The following is a 22,440-nucleotide window of genomic DNA, read 5'->3' as shown; positions in this document are numbered from 1 at the left end:
TAGAATAGAGCTTATAGGTCACCTCTCTCCAAATCTTAATTGCTGCCAGATTAGTTTATTTAATATTGTAGACATTCAATTCTTAATCTCTGCCTGTACTCCTCCCACATTGTTGAGGAGCACACTGATTTCAGGAGCAGTTGATTTTAGAAACAAGTAATTTCTAGATGTTCTCTGAATAACAGTGAAATTATCTTCCTTATAAATTTCACTTGTTGATCTAAGTTACATTTTCTAAGTCACATGTTTTCTAGCATAGTCTGTGTTACAAAGGCAGATCTTAAACTGTTTTAAACCACCTTGGCCTAAGAATGGTTGTTGTCCTTGCTGTTAGGTGCTGTCAAGTCATCTTCCACTCATAGCGACCCCATACACAGCAGAATGAAACATTCCCCGGTTCCGCGCCAGCTCCATGATCCTTGATATACTTGAGCCCATGGCCACAGCCATGTGTCTATTCATCTTGTTGAGGGCTTCCCCTCTTTCATTGACCCTCCACCTTACCAAGCATAACATCCTTCTCCAGGGAATGGTCCCTTCTGACAACATGACCAAAATAGGTAAGACGAAGTCTGGCCATTCTGGCTTCCAAGGAACATTCCGACTGCACCTCCTCCACCACAGATTTGTTAGATGTCTCCATGGTACTTTCAGAGTTCTTTGCCAGCATCAGAACTCAAAAGCATCAACTTTTCTTCAGTCTTCCTTATTCACTGTCCAGCTCTCACATGCATATGAGGTGATTGAAATTACCATGGCTTGGGTCAGGCACACCTTATTCCTCAAGGAGACATTTTAGCTCCTCAGCACTTGAAAGAGGTGCTTTGCAGCTGATTTGCCCAGTGCTGTCTGTCCTCTGATGTCCTGACTGCTACTTCCATCAAGTGCTGATTGTATAACCAAGCAATGTGAAATCTTTGAGAACTTCGAACTTTTCTCCAATTATGATGCTGCTTATAGGTGCAGTTGTAGGATTTTTTATTTTCTTTATATAGAGATGTAATCCATACTGCAGACTGTGTGCTTTAAACTTCATCAGTAAGTGCTTCAACTCATCTTCACTTTCAGAAAACAAAATTGTGTCGTCAAGGTATCGCAGGTTGTTAATGAGCCTTCTTCCAATCTTGATGCCATATTCGTCTTCATATAGTCCAACTTCTTGGATTATTTGCTCAGCATACAATTGAACAAGTATGGTGAAAAGATACAACCCTGATGCACTCCCTTCTTGATTTTAAACCATGCAGTGTCCCCTTGTTCTGTTCAAACAACTGCCCCCTGGTCTATGTACACATTCCTCATAAGTACAATTAAGTGCTCTGAAATTCCCATTCTTCTCAATGTTACCCATAATTTGTTATGATCCACACAATCAAATGCTTTTGCATACTCAATAAAACACAAGTAAACATGTTTCTGGTATTCTTTGCTTTGAGTCAAAATCCATCTGACATCAGCAATTATATTCCTCATTCCACATCCTCTTCTGAATCCTGCTTGCATTTCTAGAAGTTCTCTGTCAATATACTGCTGCAACCATTTTTGAGTTATCTCCAGGAAGATTTTACTTGCATGTGGTATTAATGATATTGTTTGATAATTTCCACATTCTGTGGGATCAACTTTCTTTGGAAATTATATCTTTACAAATATAGATCTCTTCCATTCAGTTGGCCAGGTAGCTGTCTTCCAAGTCTCTTGGCATAGCCAAGTGAGTGCCTCCAGTGGGGCATCTGTTTGTTGAAGCAGCTCAATGGGTATTCCATCAATCTCTGTAGCCTTCCTTGTCCTTCACCACTTCCTTCAGTGAAGCTTCGATTTCCTCCTTCAACACCATTGACTCATGATCATATGCCACCTCCTGAAATGGATGAAGGTCAAACAGGCCTTATTGGTACAGTGGCTCTGTGTATTCCTTCCATCTTCTTTCGATGGTTCCTGCATCATTCAATATTTTGCCCATAGAATCCTTCAGTATTGCAACTCAAGGCTTAAATTTTTTCTTCAATTCTTTCAGCCTGAGAAATGCTTAGTGTGTTCTTACCTTTTGGTTTTCTAAATCCTGGTCTTTGCACATTTCATTATTATAATTCGTTTTGTCTGCATGAGCTGCTCTTTGAAATCTTTGGATCAGCTCTTTTATCTTGTCATTTCTTCCATTTGCTTTAGCTACTCTCCTCTCAAGGACAGAGTCTCTTCTGACATCCATTTTTTTTTTTTTTCTTCCTTTCTTGTCTTTTTAATGACCTCTTGCTTTCTTCATGGATGATGTTCTTGATGTCATCCCACAATTCCTATGGTTTTTGGTCATTGGTGTTCAATAGATCAAATCTATTCTTTAAATGTTCTCTAAATTTAAGAGGGATATATTCAAGGTCATATTTTGGGTCTCATGGACTTGTTTTAATTGTCCTCAACTTCAAGTTGAACTTGCATATGAACAGTTGATCCTCTGTTCCACAATCAGCTCCTGGCCTTGTTTTGGCTGAAGATATTGTGCTTTTCCATTGCCTCTTGCCAAAGATGTAGTCAATCTGATTCCTGTGTATTCCATCTGGTGAATTCCACGTGTATAGCCACTGTTTGTGTTGTTGAAAAAGGTATTTGCAATGAATAAGTCATTGGTCTTACAAAATTCTATCATGCCATCTCTAGCGTTATTTCTATCACCAAAGCCAAATTTTCCAACTACCAGTAATTCTTCTTTGTTTCCAATTTTTATGTTCCAGCCACCAGGGATAATTAATATGTCTTTATTGCATGTTCAGTCAATTTCAGACTGTAACAGTTGATAAAAATCTTCAGTTTCCTCATCTTTGGCTTTGGTGGTTGGTGCGTAAATTTGAGCAATCATACCATTAACTAGTCTTCCTTGTAGGCATATGGATAATATCCTGTTGTTGACAGCATTGTACTTCAGGACAGATCTTGAAACATCCTTTGCAATGATGAATGCCATATTGTTCCTTTTCAATTTGTCATTCCTGGCATAGTAGATCATTTGGTTGTCTGATTGAAAATGGCCAAAACTTGTCCAAATCAGCTCATTAATACTGAAGATATCAATCTTTACGTGTTCCATATCATTTTTGACAACTTCAAATTTTCCTAGATTTATACTTAGTACTTTTCATGTTCTGATTCTTAATGGATATTTGCAGGTTTTTCTCCTCAATTTGAGTTGTGCCACGTCAACAAATGGAGGTCCCAAGAACTTAACTTTATCCGTATCATTAAGGTTGGTTCTACTCTGAGGAGGCAGCTCTTTCTTTTTTTTTTTTTTTGTAATTGTGATTTGGGTGAAGATTTACAGAGCAAATTCACTTTCCATACAGCAGTTCACATATACTTTGTCTCATGTCATTGACCACAGTTTACCACAACACAACAGCTCTCCTCCCACTTCCTCCCCATAGTTACCTCTTCCCAGTGTCCATCCCTCCATACACTTCTGCCCCCTGAATTGTCTCCCTGTGCATAAGCAGCCCTTCTTTCTCCCATTATTCTCTCCAAGGAGTGTATCTACTTGAGGTAAATGTTTAACTCATATGCCTGTATTTTGTTTGGCTGAAAACCACAGGTGTGGGTTCAATTCCAGACCTGAAGGGCAGCTAGGGGCCATAGTCTCAGTGGTTCCACCAGGCTCTATCAGACCAGCAAACCTGGTTTATGCCAATTGAACTTGATGTCCCCTGTGACTATGGTCCCAAGCCCACAGGTTCAACTACTCGGTCCCTCTGGGTAGCTGGCTGCGACCAAGCAGTGACCACAACCTTGGAGGCAGCTCTTTCTCAGTCATATTTTGAGTGCCTTTCAACCTAAGGGGCTCATCTTCCTGCACTGTATCGGACAATGTCCAGGCTATTCATAAAGTTGCCCAGTAATGTATCAGATAGTGTTTCTCTGCTATTCATAAGGTTTTCCCTGGCCAATTCTTTGAGAAGTAGATGGCCTCTTCCTTCTTCCTGGTCTGTTTCAGTCTGTAAGCTGCGTTGAAACCTATGTACCATGTGCAACCCTGCTGGCATTTGAAATGCTATTGGCACAGCCTCAAGCCTCACAGCAACACTCAATTCACCACAGTAAGACAAACTGACAGACAAGTTTGTCTGCCTTAGCTGTTTGAAACCTCTCCATTCTTTCCTTACCTGGATCCTGTGACTCTTCCTCCCTTCCTGCCTCTTGAGTGTGGGGCCTGTCTCCCCGCCCCTTACCTGCCTCCCATAGCTCTGTCTCCTCCTTGGCTCTTCCCCTGCTTCTAGCTTTTTTGGGGTAGCCTTGCCTCTCTTCCCCTTACCTGGGTCCCACAGTAAGAATGGTACTATTGCTTATTCTTCTCATTATATATCAATTATCATATACTAACATTCCTCTATTCATCCATATTCACCATATAACCTTTCATGTATACTACTAATTGAAAATTTTCTTATCCTGTTGATTTCCAGTTGACTACTTGGTCCCAAACATAGGATTTTGCATTTGATGTAAAGTTCTTGTTTACTTTCTTGTATCATTCTAGCTGCTTAAATTATTTGTGTTATTCACCCATTCAGTGCACAGGTATACCTTGAAGGTATTGCAGGTTCCATCTAAGACCACCACAATGAAGTTAGTGTTGCCACAAAATGAATCACAGGAATGTTTTGGTTTCCCAGTGCATATAAAAGTTATGTTTACACTATACTGTAGGCAGGAACTGAGGAAGAGTCACAGGTTCCAGGTAAGGAAAGAGTGGAGAGGTTTCAAACAGCTAAGGCAGACAAACTTGTATGTAGTATGGAAAGGCATTATGACAAAGTTTTAAATATTGTGAGAATTACCAAAATCTGACACAGAGACATGAACTGAAGACATGCTGCTGGAAAAAAATGACACTGATGGATGTGCTCAACACAAGGTTGCCATAAACCTTCAATTAGTGAAAAAACACAGTATCTGTGAAGTGCAATAAAGCAAAGAACAATAGAACGAGGTATGTTTGTTTTAACTATCCCTTGTTAATAACAAGCCTCTCATACTTAAAGGATTTTATTCTTTTGGTTTCCATGATATTCTCTTAGTTTTTCCCTCTTAATTCTCTGTCCTCACCTCCTTGGTCATCTTGTAGGTCCATTATTCTCTGTGATCCCCATGCTAAGCCTTCTTCTATTCTCAATCTATACATATTCTCTGAGTCTGTTCATTCCCTTAATGGGAGTTCTTAAAGTAGTATCAAAAGAGAGACTTTAAGTACTCCACAAACTTTTTTGTGCATTTTTTTTTTAATTTCTTATCCTAGCTTTCATCCGATTCTTAAAGGAGAACATGACAAAATAAATACTATTTATAATATAAGAGAAAGGCTATATACTGTTGATTCACATATATACATTTTCACTCCAGTCTCTCTTTTCTGCTCATCACCCATCATATTAAATTCCTCATCTACCCTCCAAATACCAAGCTGCCTATACTCCTGTGTTCTAGATCAGTGAGTTCCATCACCTTCCTACATATAGGGATCTAAGGTGGAAACCTAGAAATTTAATTGGCTTTTCCTTGTTTCATTCACCCCATGCAACAAGTCCCCAATTTCTATCAACACCACCATGTAAATATTTCACTGATGCATCCACTTCTCCATTCTATTATAGGAAGGCCACCTTTATCTCCTGTCATTGAAACTGTTTTCTAAGTCATCTCCTTGTCTCCAGACTTACTTTCTCCAATCTCATCTCCAACCTATTGTCTAGCATAAAAACCTTTATTTGTTTCCAGTACTCCAAAGATAAATTACTTTTACATATAAGGCTCTATATGTTATACTTCTTTCATTCTCAATGTTCTAGTCATTTGTTGTTAGTTGCTTTTGAGTCACTGACTCATGGGGACCCAACGTACAACAGAATGAAACATTGTCTGGTCCTATGCCATCTTCACCATTGTCAGAATGCTCAAGTCCATTGTTGTGGACACTGTATATTTTGGGTAACTTTCAATTTAGGAAGCTTATCTTTCAACACTGTATTGAAAAATATTCTGTTATAATTCATAGGATTTTCATTAGCTGATTTTTGGAAGTAGATTTCCATGCCTTTTTCCTTAGTCTGACTTAGTCTGAAAGTTTTGCTGAAACCTATCCACCATGGTTATCCTGTTGGTATTTGAAATACTGGTGGCATAGTTTCCAGCAACATAGAAACGTGAAAGCCACAACAGTACTACAAATTGACAGACAAATGGTGGATGACATTTTCACTTCTTCTAAGGAGCCATGATTTTGAATTTGGTATCTAGCAGGTACTTTTCTTTCTATGTGCTACTTTATGACTTCTATATGACATCAATTCTACCATATTAGTCTAAGTGATGCAGACTTAGATACTTACATTCTGTAATCCGTACTTTCTAGAAGCTTCACCATTAACCAACATCTTATAATCTTCCAGGGCAACTTCAACACAAATATTTTAAAACAAACATAAAACCAAGTAAAATCAAGCTTTTTGATATACAAATACAACTTTAAGTAAGGACATAATCACACCTTCAACCAGATTACTAACCCAAGCCCAAGCTCTGAGGAAATTTTGAACTTGCCACTGGCGTGCCATCTGACTTATTTAAATGTTTGTTTATCTGTTACCTCTCTCAGGCTGCAACCCCTTTGCCTACCATTTTATCTGTAACACAAGCCTGGCACAGTGCTTAATAAATATTATATGATTTGTCAATTTTCTGTATGTATTTATGACCTCTAAAATTTCACACAAGGCTGAGCTGAACATAAGAGTTTGGAGCTAGTAAATATAGTTCTACTTCTAGTTACTATCCATTAATCAATACCTCTTGGCTAATGTAATTTAACAAACTACAAATTCTAATTGTAGAGTTTTCTCCATTGTGACTCAGATACATCATTAGAAATTTTGCCAAATACCTTGAAGAAATCCACTGTATTTATAGCTGGCATCACTTCTAAACCTTCAGTTTCTTAATCTGTTATAAAAAAAAAAAGTTAAAATCTGAGACTCTTATCAATCATAGAGCATTATTCATATGTTGAGGTGCTCACTGTCTATTTAGGGAAACATGTATGTAAGGAAATAGCTCAACACACCACAAAGGCCACTATAGGGACTTGTGGAAAATTATGTGGAAAAACAAACAAATGAGCAGCAACAACAACAACAACAGAGTGACAAACCAACTATGCAGCATGTCCACCATGATTTTTTCCTTTATGAACTCATCTAGTTGCTGTTGTTGTTTGCCATAGAGTCAGCCCCAACTAATAGCAACTCCTCTTCGGGTTTCCGAGGCGGTATCACTACAGAAGTAGGATTGCCCAACCTTTCTTCTGAGGAGTGGCTAGTGGTTAACAATTTCCTTTCCCAGAGCTCACATCTCAAACCATTTGTTCTGGAACTTTGCCTTAATTATGTAAACACATAAGTCAAACAAATACAAGAATAGAAGGAAAAAGGTAACATTTCTATGCTTTAAGGAAGTCACTTCTGCAACTTGGACAATGTTTATTCTTTTATATCCTCTTAATGATTACTGATGGTAGCTAAGGGATCTCTGCCTCAAGTTCTCTCAGGACGTAGGACAATTCATCTGGGTCCAGAAAATTGAATTCTTTTAGAGTAACTGACTCCTCTCTTACAATCTTTTCACTTATCTTTCAGTTCCAATTCCCCATTCCCAATATATTTTCTATTCTTTTCAGTCTGAAGATCATTCAGTTTGACAGGGAGGGCAGAAGTAAAGTAGGAGATGCTTACATCCTCTAACTCCTTGTGGTTAACTTTATACCATCTGTCCATAATCAATAGGATTACATCTTAGCTTTTCCTTGCTCGTGACCGAACTAAAAACATCTTATCCTCAGATTCTTCTGAACTTTAGTCTTTGTGGTAGACTAATCTTTGGTTAGGTACTTAATATCCTCATTAAAATTACTTGCTTACTATATTTTTCTTGAGCAGATGAAAATTTCTCAAGTAATACAATATTAATCATATGTTCATTTGCACACAATAGTCAGTCATATTGTCCTCCGTTATATAGAAGCCTAGCTGAGATTCTGAATGGCTAAATGACTAACTTCCAGGTTGTTGTTGTTGTTATGTACCGACGAGTCGGACCCAATTCATAGTGACCCCTCCTTGGGTTTCTGAGGCAGTATCACTACAGAAGTAGATTGCCCAACTTTTCTTTCCAGGAGTGGCTGGTAGGTTTGAAACACCAGCCTTCTGGTTAGCAGTCAAGTGCCTTAGGCACTAAGCTAGGGTAAATGGATCTTGGGCGGAGCTCAAACTTAGGTCTTCTGGCTCCAAGGCCACTTCTCATTCAAGAATTCTCTATCTCTCACCTTTGTTATTTGACCATAAATAAAAGAATAAAAGCAGGGAGACCACGTGTCTATGGTTTGTGGAACTCATTTTCTGAAACTTTTTGAAACTGGGACAACTTTTATTCTTTAATATCTCCTTAGTGATTACTGATAGTAGACAAGGGATCTCTGCCTTGAGATCCAAAGTGAGATCTCTGCCAGAGAAAGAATGCAGCCAGTTTATATATCTTTCAGGAGATTGTCTATACATATACAAGCAATTACATACATAACCGGTTGCTGTTGCATTGATGCTAACTTATGGTGACCCTATGTATATCAGAGAAGAACTGTGGTCAGGAAAGTTTTCAGTGGCTAATTTTTTCAAAAATACATCTTCAGAACTTTCTTCTAAGACAATCTGGATAAGCCAAAACCTTCAGCCTTTGGTTAGTAGCCAACTGTATTAGCTATTTACAAACCCTGGGGACTCCAAATACATACATACATATTATTTTTACACAAATGGACATGTGTCCAAAACACACTTTTAAACTTATTTTTTCCCTTAAAAAGGTAGCAACTTTGATCTAAAATGCAAAAAGTTCTGCTTCATTCTAATAACTGAATGTTTTGTTATATAAATGTCATATTGTTGTTAACTAGTCCTTTATTGATGAAAACAGACTTTACTCCCCCAAAGCTTTGGTAAAATAAAAAATTAATTCAATGAATAATCTTAAGTAAATGTCATTTTATACATATGTGGATGTAACTGTAGGATATATCTCCAATAATGGAATACAAACAAGGGCAAAATGTAAGAGGAATTATAAAAAGTTTTTTCTAGAAATGATATCTGTAACTTGTACTGACTTATTCTTTTTGTATAAGCAGGAATGTGCCTGTGTTAACAAATTTTGTATGTCTTTCAGTATGTTGTTGTTGTGAGGTGTCGTCAAGTAATCTCCAACTCACAGTGACCCTACGCAAAGCAGAATGAAACACTACCCAGTCCCGCACCAGCTCCATGATCCTTGCTATACTTGAGCCCATTGCCACAGCCACTGTGTCAATCCATCTTGCTGAGGAATTTCCCCTCTTTCCTCGATCCTCTACCTTACCAAGCATGACATCCTTCTCCAAGGAATGGTCCCTTCTGAAAACATGAACAAAGAAGGTGAGATGAAGTCTGGCCATTCTTGCTTCCAAGGAGAATTCCTTCTGAACTTCCTCTAGGACAAATTTGTTAGTTCTTTTAGCAATCCATGGAACTTTTTTTTCAGCATTCTTCGCCAGCACCACAACTGAAAAGCATTAATTCTTCGGTGTTCCTTATTCATTATCCAGCTCTCACATGCATATGAGGCGACTAAAAATCTCATGGCTTGTGTCAGGCACAACTTAGTCCTCAAGGAGACGTCTTTGCTCTTCAGCACTTGAAAGAGGTCCTTTGCAGCCAGTTTGCCCAGTGCTGTACGTCTGATGTCTTGACTACTGCTTCCATTGGCGTCAATTGTAGAACCGAGCAATGTGAAGTCTTTGACAACTTCAATCTTCTCTCCAGTTACTGTAATGCTGCTTATAGCTTCAGTTGTGAGGATTTTTGTTCTCTTTATATTGAGATGTAATCCATACTGTAGTCTTCAATCTTCATCAATAATTCCTTCAAGTCATCTTCGATTTCAGCAAACAAAGTTGTGTCGTCAGCATATTGCAGGTTGTTAACGAGTCTTCCTCCAATCCTGATGCCACATTCTTCTTCATATAGTCCAGCTTCTTGGATTATTTGCTCAGCATACAGATTGAATAAATATGGTGAAAGAATAAAACCCTGATGCACTCCCTTCTTGATTTTAAACCATGCAGTGTTCCGTTGTTCTGTTCAAACGACAGCCTCCTGATCTATGTACTGGTTCCTCATGCGTACAATTAAGTGTTCTGGAACTCCCATTCTTCTCAATGTTATCCATAATTTTTACGATCCACACAATCAAATGTTTTTGCATACTCAATAAAACACAAGTAAACATCTTTCTGGTACTTTTTGCTTTGAGCCAAGATCTATCTGACATCAGCAATGATATTCCTCATTCCATATCCTCTTTTGAATTCAGCTTGCATTTCTGGAATTTTTCTGTCAATATACTGCTGCAACCATTTTTGAATTTTCTTCAGGAAGATTTTACTTGTGTATGGTATTAATGATATTGTTTGATAATTTCCACATTCTACGGGATCACCTTTCATTGGAATGGGCACAAATATGGATCTCTTCCAATCAGTTACCAGGTAGCTGTCTTCCAAATCTCTTGGCATAACAGAATGAGTGCCTCCAGTGGGGCATCCCTTTGTTGAAACATCTCAATGGATATTCCATCAATTCATGGAGTCTTAGTCTTCACCGCTTCCTTCACTGCAGCTTTGACTTCTTCATTCAGTATCATTGATTAATGAATATATGCCACCTCCTGAAATGGATGAAGTTCTTTTTGATACAGTGACTTTTTGTGTTCCTTCCATCTTCTTTCGATGCTTCCTGCATCATTCAATATTTTGCCCTTCAATATTGCAACTCGAGGTTTAAATTTTTTCCTCAGTTCTTTCAGCCTGAGAAATGCTGAGTGAGTTCTTCCCTTTTGGGTTTTTAACTCCAGATCTTGGCACATTTTATTGCAGTAGTTGGCTTTATCTGCTCGAGCTGTTCTTTGAAATCTTCTGTTCAGTTCTTTAATCTTGTCTTTTCTTCCATTTGCTTTGTTGTTGTTGTTGTTTGCCATCGAGTCGGCCCTGACTCATAGCGACCCCTCCTTGGGTTTCCGAGGCAGTATCACTACAGAAGTAGGATTGCCCAACCTTCCTTTTGAGGAGTGGCTGATGGGTTTGAACCTCCAGCCTTCTGGTGAGCAGTCAAGTGCCTTAGGCACTATGCTACCAGAGCTCCATTTTCTTTAGCTACTCTCTATTCAAGGGCAAGTTTCAGAGTCTCTTCTTACATCTATTTTGGTCTTTTCCTCCTTTGTTGTCTTTTTAATGACCTCTTGCTTTCTTCATGGATGATGTTCTTGATGCTATCCCACAATTCCTATGGTTTTCAGTCATTGGTGTTCAGTAGATCAAATCTATTCTTTAAATGGTCTCTAAATTCAGAAGGGATATATTCAAGGTCATATTTTGACTGCCATACACTTGTTTTAATTGTCTTCAACTTCAACTTGAACTTGCATATGAGCAGTTGATGGTCTGTTCCACAATCAGCTCCTGGCCTTGTTTTGGCTGAAGATATTGAGCTTTTCCATTGCCTCTTGCCACAGATGTAGTCACTCTGATTCCTGTGTACTCCATCTGGTGAATTCCATGTGTATAGTCACCATTTGTGTTGTTGAAAAAAGGTGTTTGCAATGAAAAAGTTGTTGGTCTTGCAAAATTCTATCATGCCATCTCCAGCATTGTTTCTGTCACCAAGGCTAAATTTTCCAACTACTGGTGATCTTCTTTGTTTCTAACTTTTGCATTCCAGTCACCAGTGATAATTAATACATCTTGATTGCATGTTTGGTCAATTTCAGACTGCAGAAGTTGATAAAAAATCTTCTGTTTCCTCATCTTTGTCTTCAGTGGTTGGTGAGTAAATTTGAGCAATCATAGTATTAACTGATCTTCCTTGTAGGCATATGGATATTATCCTATCACTGGCAGCATTGTACTTCAGGACAGATCTTGAAACATCCTTTGTGATGATGAATGCCACACGATTCCTCTTCAAATTGTCATTCCCAACATAGTAGATCATATGATTGCCTGATTAGAAATGGCCAAAACCAGTCCATTTCAGCTCACGGATGCCTAGGATATCAATCTTTATGTGTTCCATATCATTTTTGACAACTTTGAATTTTCTTAGATTCATACATTGTTCATTCCATGTTCTGATTCTTAACGGATGTTTGTAGGTCTTCCTCCTCAATTTAAGTCATGCCAAGTCAACAAATGGAGGTCCCAAGAGTTTTACTTTATCCATATCATTAAGGTTGGTTCTACTCTGAGGAGGCAGCTCTTTCCCAGTCATATTCTGAGTGCCTTTCAACCTAAGGGACTTGTCTTCCTGCACTATATCAGACAATGTCTGTGCTATTCATAAAGTTGCCCAGTTGTATATCAGACATTACTGCTATTCATTAGGTTTCCCCTGGCCAATTCTTTGAGAAGTAGATGGCCTCTTCCTTCTTCCTCGCCTGTCTCAGTCTATAAGCTATGTTGAAACCTGTGCACCATGTACAACCCTGCTGGCATTGGAAACACCATTGGCACAGCCTCAAGCCTCATGGCAACACTCAAGCCAGCAGAGTAAGACAAACTGACAGACAAGTTTGTCTCCCTTAGCTGTTTGAGACCTCTCTGCCTTCCCCTTACCTGGATCCTACCTGGATCCAATGGCTTTTGTCCCTGGAAAAATTCCATCAGTGGAATTCCCCTGCCTTTCTTGCCTCTGGGGGTGAATCTTGTCTCGTTTTCCAGTATGGATAGGTAAAAACGATATCTGTTTGTCCTAATTTTGTTTCCCTTATTAGAGGAAGATCAAGTAGTTTTTCATATATTTAGAAGCTAAATATTTGTATTTCATATTCTGTAAACACTCTTTGCATATACTTTGCAAATTTTATATTGCAGTTTTGAATATTTTTTTATTAATTGATAGATATGTTTACACATTATAAAAATTAATATTTATGATATGAGTTGCAAATTTATTCTCAGTTTGTCATCTGCTTTTTATCTTTTTTTTTTTTTTCCTTTGGCTTCAAGCAGAAATACTGTAGTTTAATATAAGTGAATTTGACTATGCATTATTATAAGGCTTCTGGAAATTTGTTTGAAGGTCTTCAGTATTCTGAGATTATAAGAGAACTCCATATTTTTTCCTGATACTTTTTGTACTTACTTTTCATCTATGATTCTTTGATTCATCTGGAAATTATTGTATGTGAAGTATGAACCCAATTTTGTTTTCCCAAATGACAATTTCATTTTCTTAGTAATGCATATTTTCTAGTCTAAATGTCAGATTTCTCTTTATCAACTGAACAAAATATGCCTTATGTACTTATGTAAATTTGTGGATTTTTTATGCTGTTCTCAAGTTATAAAGGAACTCTGGTGGTATAGTGGTTAAGGACAGTTGGCTGCTAGCCAAAATGTTGGTGGTTTGAACCTACAAGCCGCTCTGCAGAAAAAAGATAAAGGAGTCTTCTTCTGGAAAGATTTACAGCCTTGGAAACCCAATGGGAGTCACTATGAGTCAGAATCAACTTGATGGCATTGACTCTGATTTTTTGTTGTGGTATCTAGTTATAAGTGTGTACCACTCTGTATTTATAGTTTTCCTTATATTATTATTTAATTGTTTGTAAATGTAATACCAATCATTTTTTCCCCTAGAATTATTATATGCATTTTTTCAGTCATTTAATAAAATTAATAATGGGAGAACGACTTTACTATATTGCTAGGTTTTCTTTTCTTTCTTTCTTTCTTTTTTCTTTTTTTTAATCTATGACTATAGCAGAGAATTCTGTATATTTATACCTTCTTTTCTGTATTTCAGCATTTTAAAGTTTTCTTCTTATAGTTCGTAGCCGTTTTTCTTTAAGCTTATTTTCAGCTCCTTGACAATTTTGTTGCTATTATGAATGGTGTTTTATTCCATTATCTATTTAATTGGTTATGACTTGTGTCAAATATACCTCAAAACAATGCTCAGTATATTTCACTATGGTTCTTAAAGCGCTATGGTATCTTCTGCATATGTGTATTACACATATACACATATTTATATAGAGAGATTCCATCTTACTTTATTTTATTACAGTATTTAATATAATACTGTCAATGAAGATATGTTGTAAATGATATTTTACAATGCTCTTTTACCTACATATCCTTCAGAAAAAATGAGATTTTATGGTTAAAGAAATGGCTTTATCACAAAAACACTTACTATTTTTTATAAGACATTCACTATTTAAATCCTCTGATCTTACTGCTATATAAAAATAAAACATTTCATTGAAGTATTACTGTTGTTTGTTTAGTTCAGAATAAAATAAAAAAATAAATAGGAAAATTAAAACATGTAATTTAAAAAATGACTTAAGATAATCTGTATTTTAATACATTTGGCCAAAACATAAAAGTAGAACATATCAACATAAAAATAGCTAGTTTCCTCTTGAAAAGTATCATATAAAAACTCATTTTATTTTATATTTACATAAAAATACAAATAATTTTAATAGTAAGTGCCCCTAATTATTTGCTTGATAATAGTAACCTCATAAAAAGAGAATTTGTTCCTACAGCTTACTAACAGACTGGAATATTCTCTGAATATACATACATGTCCATTTTCTCATTCTGGAGCTTGTAATGGTAAGTGTGATATATTATAAAAGTAAATATATTTTAAATTATTGAACACATTTTGCCTGCAGATATTGTAAAGTACATGAGACTAGCTAATCTTAGCAAAATTTTGGTTGTAAATAACCAAATAACATTATCACAATAAGGGCTCTAACATTGTATTAGATAGTTCTATGCCTCTGAGAACATTTTATACTATTAACCTTTTTACACTCATATGTGATGTGGTTCACGTTCATTTTTTTCTGGTTTTTTAAAAATATTTGTCTTTTCTGAACAACTTGATTATTAACTCATTGGCAGTAGGAGCTATCCATTATGTATCTTTTTTTTTTTTTTTTCCTTGCTCATTAGCACACAGTACTTAGAATGGCTCTGGGCACAGTGACAAGAAATAAATATTCACTTAAATATTTCACCTTTAATTGAATTAATTAATTAATTATTAAGTTAATTAAAGAAGTTAGTCACCTGGGGAGTTTTAGTACCTTTTTTTTTTTTTTGGAGGTAAAGAAGCAGGTTATATAATAATAATCTCTTGAGATCTTTACACTTTTCCTGTTGTAATAGTTCCACTTTCCTTAAAAGTATAGCATATATACTTATAGTTTTAATAATTATTGGCAAACCATAAGAGACTTTCAAAGAAAAAAGTCCCCACAGTTATTGCTGGTACTATTCATTACAACCATATAAATAAGTTGTCTATTTTAAAAGAGTAATTCATTTTCTGACTATAAGAAAGTAACTTGTTTCAGATCAGTGATTCCACCAAAAACAAATAAATGAAAACAATAAAAACAAGCAAATAACGATTTTATGAGTAGGAGAAGAAGAGAAATTTTATGCAACAAGGTTTTACAGGACTAAAATTCCATAGAAAGGAGAAATGTATTAAAGGGAGCCTGACATTCTCTGCTTCTTTTCCTCTTGACATAGTTTCTAATTCTTAAATTGTTTTGGGTGAGAAACAAACAGGAAAAGCAGAAAGCTACACTTTAGAAATTAAAGCAGTTTTCAGCAGTCTCAATACTTTCATGAAGATGAAAGAAAAATGGAAATCCACTGCTGCTAAGGATGTAAATAACCCAGGATTTTAGTAAAGTCTTCTGAAAGTCTAAACCTTAGGAGTAAGAAAGGACAAAAAATAGACCAGCTCTCACAAAGACTAAAAAAGCTTGACTGGATCGAGATGATCTGCCTTTATTCTAATTAGTTGTCAGAAGAAAAAATAAATTCTCTAGAGGAAGATAGCATCTTCCACAGCTTCACACAGTGTCAGGACCAAATAACTGAAAATAAAGAGGAAAATTAGGTAAGAAAAATAGATCACTAGATGATCCAGATATTTGAGATAGCAGAAATAGAATTAAATTATATATTATAGTCCTCTGATACAAATCTCTTATCTGAATTTTTCTAAGGAACTGAACTTAAAAAAAGATCAATACAGATTTTAGTACTAAACATATGCTAATTTAAATTTAAGGTATGAGTAAAATAATACCCAAACTATGGTATTTTCAATTGCGTCTTATGCATGTGAGAGCTGGACAATGAATAAGGAAGACCAAAGAAGAGTTGATGCTTTTGAGTTATAGTGTTAGAGAAAAGTGCTGAGAGTACCATGGAGTGCTAAAAGGACTAACATATCTGTGCTGGAAGAAACACAGTTGGAATGCTCCTTGAAGGCGAGAATAGCCAGACTTTGTCTCATTTATTTTTGTCATGATGTCAGGAGGAACCATTTCCTGGAGAATCATGCTTGGTAAAGTGGAGGGTCAACAAAAAAGGTGAAGGCCCTCAATGAGATGGACTGACACAGTGGCTGCAATGATGGGCTCAGGTATAAGAAGGACTGTGAGGCTGGCACAGGACTGGGCAGTGTTTCATTCTGCTGTGCATAGGGTCACTATGAGTCAAAGATGACTTGATGCAACTAATGACAACAAAAACAGTTTGTTTTAAACAGAAATATAGGCACAGATTTTGTGAAATAAAAGACAGGTGAGTATTAAATACCCAAATTGAAGCATACAAAAAGAAAAGAAGGAAAATATAGAAAAGAGAACCAAAACTACATGAGACAGTGTCAAAGTCTTAGGTACATATAATTGGAATTAAATTGACAGGAGAGAGAATGGAGTAGATGGAATACTTGAAGAAATACTGGCTGAAAACTTTTAAAAACTGAAGAAAGATATCACACTACAGATTGAAGAAGTGCTATGAAACTCAAACAAGATTGACAAAAAGCAAATACCTATGAATTTGCAAATTGCTGAAAACCAAACCCAAAGAGCCAATCTTAAAACCATCCAGAGAGAAAATAGTTACTTTCCAAGGAGCAAAAACTAAACTGTCAAATACCATCTCAAATAGAGAATGGAAGCCAGAGAAAAATAAAATGTCATCTTTGTGGTGAAAGAAAATAACTGCCAAACTAGAAATCTATACCCAGCCAAAATACCTTCAAAAAGAAGATTAATTAAACATATTTTCCTACAAATAAAAATTGAGACAACTTTGCCATGTGAACCATACTAAAATATATGAAGCACTTACTTAAACAGAAGGAAAATGATCTCAAATGAAATCACAGTTATGCAAGAAGGAATGCAAATCAATGAAAAAAGTGTTGATAAATTTAAGTGAACACTGGAATTTCCATTTAAGATGGAGGCTTAGACCGACACACTTTCACATCCCTCTACAACAAAGACTTGAGAAGTCAAGTGAAATAAATATTAACAATGATCCTGAATCCCTGAACATTGGAAAGAAGTTTGAAGAGCACTGACTGGAAAGAGAATTAGAATGAAATCAGCAGGAACATAAAGATTCTCAGTGAACTCATCCCTGGTTGTCTGGTGTGGCACAATGTAGCCCTTGGGAGAAGGCATCAAACAGTATCCCCAAGTTAGGAGCCCAGAAGACAACTTCATGTAATATACAGCTAAATGCAGAGGAATTGAGCAAACAAATCTAAAAAGAAATGAGGTTGAATGCTGGGTATAAACTAGCCCAAGAAAAAGACAGAACTACCATAGCTTTGAAACAAGGGAAGCACATGAAAGTGCCACTTGAGCAAAGTGAGGCAGACCGAGCCTTTGGGTCTTCAAGTTGGGAAGTTGATAAGACAAGGAGCACACTTCTCTGGAGGAATAAGAGTAAGTACAGGAAGGTGGCAAAATGCTTAAGAGAAAGGTGGGACATAGTGACAGGACTTCCTATCTCTAATGGTGCCCATTCATGTGGATGGGAGACAGCCATTGAATTGTAACAGTACATAATAATAACCAGAAATTTCCTTCTTAACCAGCATCATGCCACCAGCCTCCTATTTCCCATCCCCATTGTCTGCACAGTGACCACTGTGACCTACCCACTGCTTCCTTGACCTGGCATACACCCAACCTATACCTACCACACTGCCCTGCCTAGTGGTTCACCCTGTGTTACCACTTATCCTATCTTGCTGCAACCAACGTTGACCCTCATGGCCTGTGAGGTGAAATGTCCCTGAGAACTCACTTACCATGTACCCCTCTCACACTGTACCTGTTCTCACAGGTGAACTGAACATAAAAAGAGACACACATCCCTACCTCCTTCACGAGGATATCAATCTGTAACTAAGCAGAGGGCCTGCCTTGCCCATTAAAATAGTACTGTTTCTCTGGTTCTTCAAAGATGACCCATCTTGTTCCCCTAAGACTGTAGTAACAGAACATTAGAATGGGGAAGGATCATGCAACCCCACAAGAGCTGTAGAGGGATCCTGACCACCCAATAACTGGAACCTCACATTGGGGAAAGGACCTGCTTGTACGTTTCTACACAATCCTATAAGGGAAGAAATGTATGTCCAATGACAGAGCATTCTCATGTATATGCAACTTGTAATACTCACTAACTCACTGCCATTGAGTCAGATTTGACTCTTAGCAACCCCTCCTTGGGTTTCTGAGGTGGTATTACTACAGAAGTAGATTGCCCAGTCTTCCTACCAAGGAGTGGCTGGTGGGTTTGAACCTCTACCCTTCTGAATAGCTGTCAAATGCCTTAGAGAAAATTAACCTCAATCAACAGGCATCATCATAATCAGACTCATAATTCTCAATGGTTTGACAGTTATGTAATGATGTAATCATTACCATGGTGTGATCAGTTAATCTGTTATAAATGGAGTAGAGTGGGATGCAACACCCTTACTCAGATTATAGACCTAATCTGAGGTAATGGAAGTTACCCTGGGGTATGGACTACATCACCTTTTGCCTTACAAGACATACAAGTAAAGGGAAGTGAGCAGGGAAGGAGGGACCTCAGAGCCACCAAGAAAAAGGGCCATGAATGGAATGCATCCTTTGGACCGGGGATCTCTGCACTGAGAACCTCCCAGACACAGGGGAAGATTTATGCAAAGTCATATGAAGCTCTCCAAGAAACAGTGAGCCCACAGATGTTGAAAGGAGACAGTGACCTTCCTCCTGAGCCAACAGAGAGACAAAGCCTTCCCCTAGAGCTGGCACCCTGAATTCAGACTTACAGCCTCCTAAAATGTGAGAGAATAGATTTCTCTTTGTTAAAGACAGCCACTTGTGGTATTTCTACTATAGCAGTATTAGATAACTAAGACAGGATGTGGTGCTGGCAGAGCAGGGTGCTGTGTAACAGATAGCTAAAATACAGAAACAGATTTGGAGTTGAGTAATGGGTAGAGGCTGGAAGAGTTTCAAGGAGTCTAACAGTAAAAACATTGATTGCTTTGAAGAGGTTATTGGTGGTATTATGGAAATTAAGGGCAGTTAAAATGAGGGATCAGAAGGAAGTGAGGAAAGCTATAATATTGGAGATGGTAAAGATGTAAAGAAATAGTAGCAGAGAAATGGCAACAGCAGAACCAGGAGACTAGCCAGAGAGTGCAGGAACCTACCCATGGAGGAAGAGAGCTGAGTGCCTTTGGGTAGGAGAGTTTCTGGTGGAGTGGCATGCCTTGGGGCTCTTGTTGATGGAGCTAGGTTTGCTGACCCACAGAGTGAAAGAGCTGAGTGGCTTCAGGCCAAAGTTTACGGACAGACTGAGGTGCCTTCAGGCATTTACTGGTAGAGCTGAAGAGTTTTGTAACACTTGCTGAAGCAGAGAAGAGGTCAAGCCAGCCCAAGAGGCCCAAAGGGTCCAGGGTTGAGAGGCCAAGGATGTAGGAATCAGAAGCTGAAGAGATAAAGATAAATGGAAGCAGAACTGTGTTGGTCTCAAAGGGTAGGGCCATGACTTTTGGAGTGTATTGAAGTCATCTTGACGGCACCTAATAACAGCAGCAAGAACGATAGAAAGCCCATTCTAAAGCAGACCCATCAATATATTATCACATCATTGACATATTTATGTCTATAAATATGTTAAAATTCAGGGGATAGAAAGATAAAATATACCAAACAAACAGTAATAAATAGATTTCAATATCTGACAAAATAAACTTTAATTCAAATTATACTGTAAGAGAAAAAGAAGGATATTATATAATGTTAAAAGGAACACTACTAAGGAGATTTAATAATCATAAATATTTATACACTCAATGACAGAACCCCAAAATTTGCAAAGCAAACTATAACAGATTTAAAGAAGAAAAATAGACATATCTACAACAATAATAGTAGATTTTAACACATCACTTTTTATGATGGACAGAAAAATTAGAAAAGAATTAAAAAAAGATACAGTAGATGTGAATAATACTACTAACAAACTGGGCATCACGGACATATATAGAAAGCACCACCTGAAAGAAGCATAATACACATCTCCAATGCACATAGAGCAATCTGCAGAATAGATCATATTTTTACTCCACAAGGTGAGCCTCAATTAATTGAAAAAGATGGAAATTATACGAAGCACCTTCTTTGATCATAATGGTACGAAACTAGAAATCAATAACAGGAAGAATATGGGAAATGAATTAAATATATGGAAACTAAATAATGCATCATTTTAAAAAAAAAGAGCTGTGGTGGCACAGTGGTTAAAGCATTAGGCTACTAACCAAAAAATCAGCAGTTTGAACCCACCAGCCACTCCACAGGAGAAAGATGAGGCAGTCTGATTCTGTAAAGATTTATAGCCTTGGAAACCCTATGGGACAGTTCTACTCTTTTCTGTAGGGTAGCTATGAGTCAGAACAACTCAATAGCAGTGGGTTTTGGGGTTAAAAAAAATATTGGGTCATAGAAGTAATCAAAAGTGAAATTAAAAATTACTTACAATCAAATGAGAATGAAAACACAACATACCAAAACCTTTGGGATACAGCAAAAGCAGTGCTCAGAGGAAAATTTATAGTAATAAATGCATATATTAAGAAAGAAGATGTGCAAAATCAATAACTTAACCTAACAACTTGAATAAATTGAAGAACAGGGAGAACAAAAGAAGAAAAATGTTCCAGAAAAAGGAAATAATAAACATCACAGCAGAAATAAATGAAATAGAAAACAGAAAAACAATAGAAAAAAATCAAGAAGACTGCAAGTTAGTGCTTTGAAAAGATTGATAAAATTGACAAACCATTGGCCAAAGTGACAAAGGGAAAAAATGAGAAGACATAGATAACCAGAAACAAGAAATGAAGTTGGAGACATAACAGATGTAACTTAGATGAAAAGGATCATAACAGAATATGAAAAGTTGTACTTCAACAAATTTGAAAACTTAGAAGAAATAGACAGATTTTTAGAAACACACTATCCATCTAAAGTAACAGAAATAGAGGTAGAAAATCGAAACAGATCCATAACAAAAGAAGAGATTGAACATGTTAAGGAAAATTTCCCAATTACAACAGAAAAGCCTGGCCCAGATGACTTTACTGGGAAATTTTACCAAACATTTAGAGCAGAGTTGACACTAATTCTATCCAAACTCATCCAAAATATAGAAAAGGAAGGAATTCTGTGAAGCCAGTATCACTCTGATACCAAAGCCAAATAAGGATACCTCAAAAAAAGAAAATGCTAGACTAGTATTCCTCATGAATCAAACCAAACCAAACTCACTGCCATCAAGTCGAATCCGACTCATAGCAACCCCTCCTTGGGTTTCTGAGACAGTATCACTATGGCAGTAGATTACCCAACCTTCCTTCCAAGGAGTGGCTGGTGGGTTTGAGCTTCCAGCCTTCTGGTTAGCAGTCAAATGCTTGCAGCACAGACACAAAAATTGTCAACTAAATTCTAGTGAATAGAATTCAACAACATATTAACAAAATCACACATCATGATTGCTGGTGGTGGTGTAAAATGGCACAATCCCTGTGGCAAATGGTATGTGATTTCTCCAAAAATCAAGAGATACTTCATGATAAAGTAACCTCTCATAAACATATACCCTACATATCTAATAAATGAGATATGGACAGACATATACACAATTATGTTCAATGTGGCATTATTCACAAAAACAAAAAGATAGAAACAACCTAATTTCTTATCAATGTATGAACAGATAAACAAAATGTGGTGCATACATACAATGTAATACTATACAGCCATCAAGAATAATGCTGAGCCCTTGAAACATCTTATAATGTAGATGAATCTGGAGAACATTTTGCTGAGGGAAATAAGTCAATCACAAAAGAACAAATATTACATGATGATCACACTTTAATAATAAGAAAAGAATATATATAT

The sequence above is a fragment of the Orycteropus afer genome, unplaced genomic scaffold (assembly GCF_000298275.1).
Source record: "Orycteropus afer afer isolate SDZICR_OR568_19922 unplaced genomic scaffold, OryAfe1.0 scaffold00060, whole genome shotgun sequence".
NCBI lineage: Eukaryota > Metazoa > Chordata > Mammalia > Tubulidentata > Orycteropodidae > Orycteropus > Orycteropus afer.
The sequence above is the reverse complement of the archived record's forward strand: the minus strand, read 5'-3'. Positions refer to the sequence as shown.